We start from the raw sequence: 6,815 nt of genomic DNA on the forward strand, positions 1-6,815 counted from the left end.
GCCCCATTATCTGTAGCTGACAGAACTTGCTGGAACATAGCTAGCAGATAATGCGTGGTGAGTTGAGTCACTTAAACAGTTGGAGCACTGTTAGAGACCAAGTTTCTATCTTGACTTTGGTCAAAAAGCCCAGGAAAAATAGCATCTGGGTCTAAATGCTACAAATTGCTCAAAGAATATCTCAGATTGGTGAAGGATTGGTGAGCCCTCTTGACATAAGGACATCACATTTTGCTTCTAGCCTTAGGTACAAAAGGCTTTGTAGGAAAAAACAGAAGGTCTGTTGAATGGACATTGCTAACCAGTAAAATTATGCAAGTATAGATTAAGACACAGACATAACTTGGCTTGTCACCCAAACTGGCTCACTCCTGTGGAAAACAGTCTGCTCATAAATTTATTTTATTTTATTTTTCTATTACAGTTGAATTCAGTATTTTTTAAATAGTTTTGTTTTTGTTTTTTGTTTTTTTTTTTTTTACAGAGACAGGGAGTGAGTCAGAGAGAGGGATAGACAGGGACAGACAGAGAGGAACGGAGAGAGATGAGAAGCATCAATCATTAGTTTTCCATTGCACGTTGCAACACCTTAGTTGTTCATTGATTGCTTTCTCATATGTGCCTTGACCGTGGGCCTTCAGCAGACCGAGTAACCCCTTGCTGGAGCCAGTGACCTTGGGTCCAAGCTGGTGGGCTTTTGCTCAAACCAGATGAGCCTGCGCTCAAACTGGCGACCTCGGGGTCTCGAACCTGGGTCCTCTGCATCCCAGTTCGACGCTCTATCCACTGCACCACCGCCTGGTCAGGCTTAAATAGTTTTTTAAAAGATTTTAGCCTGACCTGTGGTGGTGCAGTGGATAAAGTGTTGACCTGGAAATACTGAGGTCGCCGGTTCAAAACCCTGGGCTTCCCTGATCAAGGCACATATGGGAGTTGATGCTTCCAGCTCCTACCCCCTTCTCTCTCTCTCCTCTCTAAAAAAAAAAAAAAAGATTTTAATTATTCATTTTAGAGAGGAGAGAGAGAAAAAGAGAGAAGGGGGAGGAGCAGAAAGCACTAACTCCCATATGTGCTTTGATCAGACAAGCCCAGGGTTTCAAACCAGCGACCTCAGCATTCCAGGTTGATGCTTTATCCACTGTACCACCACAGGTCAGGCTTTATTTTTATTTTTTATTTATTCATTTTAGAAAGGAGAGAGAGGGGGGAGAGAGAGGAGAGAGAGAAGGGGGGAGGAGCAGGAAGCATCAACTCCCATATGTGCCTTGACCAGGCAAGCCCAGGGTTTTGAACCAGCGACCTCAGCATTTCTAGGTCGACGCTTTATCCACTGCGCCACCACAGGTCAGGCCTCCTGTGCCTATTTTGTAAATACCAATGTAAATTTATTTGATGCATGTTGTTGGGCATAACATGGAGACAGAAATCTGAAAGCTGGCCTATGAATAAGCCAGAAGGGTATTCAAAAATTAGCTAAGGAGAATGGTATTTCAGGACTAATTGGTGAGGAGAGGAGATAAAATAATTCAGTTTTAATCAACAATCAAGCTTTGAAGCTCCACACTAGTCCTGTGGAGATTCTGATTCAACAAGACAGGGTTCTTGCCTGACCTGTGGTGGCGCAGTGGATAAAACATCAGCCTGGAATGCTGAGGTTGCTGGTTCGAAACCTTGGGCTTGCCTGGTCAAGGCACATATGGGAGTTGATGCTTCCTGCTCCTCCTCCCTTCTCTCTCTGTCTCTCTCTCCTCTCTAAAATGAATAAAATCTTAAAAAAAAAAAAAAAGACAGGGTTCTTAAGGTTCTCAGTCCCCATACATTTGAGGAGTTTCTAGCTTCAGTAGTGTAAAGCCAGTAATCAGGGCCAGGGCCACTATCAGAGCAGCCCAGCCCATGCAGGTTCGCATTGGATTCGGACAGTCGGTAAAGAAACCATGGAGCCAAAAACTGGTGGGCCATAATCCTAGCTTGCACCCGGCGGGCAAGTAAAAATACACACTGGGCTCCAAAACCCAGTCACACTCAGTGCTCACAAAGCCACTGACTTATCCGAGTTTCCTAGAATCAAAGGTTTCTAGCTCACCAGCCTTATTTTCCTCAGTTCCCCATCTTATTCCTTATCCCAGATACAAACTCTGTACAAACTGGCATCTCACTCAGCACTCCACCATCTTGGCTGCTTTTCCTGGCCTCCTCCACGTGGCCGCCTTCCGCTGCTGGCTCTACTTTCTCTGCTCTCTCATGCTAATCTCAGGAACCAAGAGCCCAAACTCTCGTTCCGTCCCCATTTTATAGTGTAGAAATCCAAACCCTTAATCCAATATACATAACAGGGAAGTCTCTAATACAAAGTCACTTCTATGAGGCATGATAGGATTGTACCACCCTACAGCAAAAAGGGTGGGAAAGGCTTAATCCCAAAACCAAGCCCCAGGCTACAAGGATTCTGCCTGCCTTTAGCCCACCCCAACACACATTAATATCACCTGGGCAACGGCCTCTTTAACAAAGTGAGCATAATACATTTTATCTGCCCAACAAGTAGTGAGACAGATACCCACACAGGTGACTTCAGTTCATAGAATCAATAGAATCAGGATTGGTCTGGCTACCATCCAGTTCTAGATCATTCTAAATATTAATGAAACAGACTGATTTTTTTTTTTTGCAGCTTAATTTTTAGACTCTTCTTACTCTTGAGGGGTTTCAGAGCCTTATTTGGCTACTGGTCTGAAATCTTCCTTTGTAGTTAGTTAATAAAGCCAATCACTTAGAAAGGAAAAAGGCAAAATGAACATGTGGCAAGCACTCATAATGTGCTTTCTTCCCATTATCTTATTCAATCTCTACAGAAACTGTATCCCTTATTTCCATTTTACAAATGAGAAAACTGGTTAGGTAGAGTTAGGCAACGCCTAAGATCCCATTGGTGGATGAAGGTACTAAGGTTTGACCGTAAGTATGTGCAACTCCAAAACCTAATCTTTTCCCCCACCCCACGTAGCTGTGGAGTTATCATCTCTAAAATTGATGTCTTAATAGTCAAAACTTAGAGAAATGTTTATTTGTGAATCAGATCATCTCTGGCACTTAATAACTTCCCAATGATTCCCAAAGTACAACTTAGTGAGGTGCGGATCTTTACAGGAGGTCTTTATTCTTTGAAATGTGGTGTCATAGTTTCTACCTGAAAGGTTATAAAATATTTTGTAGTTTGCTTGCTTCTTGTAAAAAAATGCCCATACGAATGAAAGTAATAAAGCAGCCAAGCCCTTGTAATCACAGGAATCTTCCCTGCTTGCTTCCTGCTGGAGTTGGTAGAGGAAAGAGAACCATGCCTAGTGCCGTGAACGCCCCATTCACTTTGGGATGCTGCTGATTTCTGATTCTTGCCCGCCACACTAGCGAGCAATTTATAGAAACAAGTCTTGGAATTATACATATAGAGGCACTTAAACATAGGTATGTCACATGTGGGCATAGCTATGTTTATGTACAGATCACTCAGAATTCAGAAGCTATATTGGTTGTAGGGCAAGGGCCACACCACATCAACCCATCCCCTCATGATTTTGGGGGACAATTCCAGATGAGAACGGGACTGAATAAAGCCTTCTGCTTAATCCCAAAATTGTTTCTCTCTATTCCCTGCTTTGGTCCTCATTGCAATTGCAATGAGATTAGCAGATATTTCTGAATGTAGGACAGACAGCAAAGAGAACTGGACTAGCTCCTAGTCACCATTCAGATAATGCTCTGAGTGTAGCCTTGGTCAGATGGGAATTCATTAACTTGAACACTTGGTTCGTACCCAACAGCACTGGGTTAGTCTGTGAGGGCTCTATTGCCACAAACCAATTCTGGTTGTACTGAGATGCAAGCTAACCCAGTTAGGCATTCCCCTGCCCTACCCCACAGGTGTCCAGCCCAGTGGACTCATGCTCCATGCTCCACCCTTCATCTGTCACAGCTATCATTGGATGCTCCACCTAATCCACACCCCAGAATGGGACTCTAGGTTCTCTGGCTCTTACCTGGATACAATTCTAGGCTCAAGCTCTCTACGAGGAAGCTATTAAAGACCATTTGCTAGTGACACCTCCCACATCAGCAATTTATATTTTAATGTAGGCCTTTTGGAGATAATGTTTTCTCCAAAAGAGCCAAGAATGATGGGAATTTTAGGCACAGGCGCATGTCACTGAGGGAGGTGTTTGAGGCAGTAGGGTCAAATCATTCCACTGAAGCCCAGGGCTGGCATGGGATTAATGTGTGCAATGTTTACTTAACACATGTTTACTAAGCACTTTACGTTACTTAATTTAAGTTATACAACTCTGTACTAAGCATTAATGGTGGCCAGGAAGTAAAAGACATCAGACCTCAAGAACCTCCAGCCCAGTTGGAAGAGATCAGACATACACATGAAGTTAAAAATTAAAGAGCTATACGTAAATAAATAAATAAGTAAATAAGAGCTACATATTAATAATAACAATAATACTAGAGTATAACACTGAGCTTTTTAGAAGAGAAATACATCATGGTACCCAAATCCATGATGAGACTGAAGTCTGAGGAGTCTATAAACTAATCTCCAGGAGGATCTTTCAAGGGAACTTAATTGCTTTTCTTTCAGGGCTCCAAAGTTCAATGTGGCTACTGAACTCCTGAACACCGAAGAGAGTGATTATTATTTGAACACATTCATGGTAGACCAACAAATAAGCATTTCAGCTAAGAGAGAGCACTTTGGCTAATAATTAAGCATCATCATTATTATATTTTCATGTAAGTACAGTTTTAACAAGTTGTAACAATTTGGACCTCAAGCTACAACATTTAAATAGTTTGTGACATCATAGTTAGCCTTAACTCATTTTTTAAAAAGATTTTATTTATTCATTTTAGAGAGGAAACAGAGAGAGAGAGAGAGAAAGAGAGAGAGAGAGAGAGAGAAGGGAGGGAGGGAGGAGCAGAAAGCATCAACTCCCATATGTGCCTTGACCAGGGAAGCCCAGGATTTCGAACCAGCGACCTCAGTGTTCCAGGTCGACGCTTTTACCCACTGCGCCACCGCAGGTCAGGCTAGCCTTAACTCATTGAATGCTGTTGTCAACCGTGAAGCTTACATCTGAGTCTGAAAACTGAAATATTTATTTGTGTATCAGGTAACTCTGGCACTTACCAACTTCGGATTTCATTGCAAAAGAAGCTTGTACATCAGGTCCTCAAATAACGTTGTTTTATTATACTGTTGATATTCTGTAGATAAACAAGACAGAATCAATCTGATCAAGGGATTCCCAGTCCAGGACTCAGGCAGGTGAGATGACTACAGAAGAAGACACGTGGTATGGTCAAGGTGCTAGGAGAGCAGAGAGAAGGCTTTGCAGAGGAGACTATCCAAATTGTCCTGAGACGAAGGAATTTATCAGGTCAATGGAGTAGGGGAAGAGCATTTAGAGCAGAAAGAACAGGGTTTTTTGTTTGTTTGTTTTTTAGAGATGGGAAAGAGAGAGAAGGGGGGAGGAGCAGGAAGCATCAACTCCCATATGTGCCTTGAACAAGCCCGGGGTTTTGAACTGGAGACCTCAGTGTTCCACTATGCCACCACAGGTCAGGCCAGAGAACAGCTTATACAAAGGTCTAAAGATGGGGAGGTCTTTCCAGCCAGCACCAAGCCATAGACATCTCTCAGGACAATTGGCATAAGCAGCACAAGACTAGGGGCAAGAGAAAGTCCTACCACAACATGTGAAAATACGAGCTGGGATGCCCTGCTGCCAATACTAAGATTGGCACACACTGCATACACACAGTCCACATGAAAGGAGGTAACAAGAAGAACTGAGCCTTGAGGCTAGACGTGGTCAAGTTCTCCTGGGGATCAGAACATTGTACATTCAGAATGAGGATTATTGATGTTAGCAATACACGCATGATGAGCTGGTTCGTACCTTGACCGTACTAGACAATTGCATCATGCTCATTGGCAGCACACCCTTCCAACAGTGGTATGAGTCCCACTAGGCACTGCCCCTGGACCCTAAGAAGGGGGCCAAGCTGACTCCTGAGGAGGAAGAGATTTAAACAAAAGACAATCAAAGAAAATTCAGAAGCAATACGATGGAAGGAAAAAGAATGACACAGTCAGCAGTCTTCTCAAGGAGTGGTCCCAGCAGGACCAGCTTCCTGTACACATCACTTCAGGGGCAGGCCAGTGTGGCTAAGCAGATGGCTGGAGTTTTAGCTGAGGAAAATCAAGGCCTGGAAAGATAAACAAGTCCTCTTCCCTGTTATCTTAGCTCCTGTAACAAAGGTGTTTCTTGTTCTTAAAAAAAGGAGGAGAAGAAGAAGAAGAAGAGGAGGAGGAAGAGGAGAAGGAAGAAGAGAAGGAGAGGAAGGAGGAGAAGGAAAAATCATGGTAAGTTAAGTTCGGAAAACTAAAAGTAGTTGGATATATAAAAAAAGTAATTAAATATAGTGAGATTATAGGGTACATATGGGGAGATGATGAAAGATGAGGCTTGCCCTGGCCGGTTGGCTCAGCGGTAGAGCGTCGGCCTGGTGTGCGGGGGACCCGGGTTCGATTACCGGCCAGGGCACATAGGAGAAGCGCCCATTTGCTTCTCCACCCCCCCCCCCTCCTTCCTCTCTGTCTTTCTCTTCCCCTCCCTCAGCCAAGCCTCCATTGGAGCAAAGATGGCTCAGGCGCTGGGGATGGCTCCTTGGCCTCTGCCCCAGGTGCTAGAGTGGCTCTGGTTGCGGCAGAGCAATGCCCCGGAGGGGCAGAGCATCGCCCCCTGGTGGGC

At 44.0% G+C, this 6,815-nt stretch overlaps 1 pseudogene; it reads left to right on the plus strand.

Moving 5' to 3' along the window:
- The first annotated feature begins 5,331 nt into the window (after window positions 1-5,331).
- LOC136398512 (small ribosomal subunit protein eS8 pseudogene) lies at window positions 5,332-6,257 on the plus strand (annotated as a pseudogene).
- Window positions 6,258-6,815: the final 558 nt, after the last annotated feature.

The sequence above is a fragment of the Saccopteryx leptura genome, chromosome 3 (genome assembly GCF_036850995.1).
Source record: "Saccopteryx leptura isolate mSacLep1 chromosome 3, mSacLep1_pri_phased_curated, whole genome shotgun sequence".
NCBI classification, from domain to species: domain Eukaryota; kingdom Metazoa; phylum Chordata; class Mammalia; order Chiroptera; family Emballonuridae; genus Saccopteryx; species Saccopteryx leptura.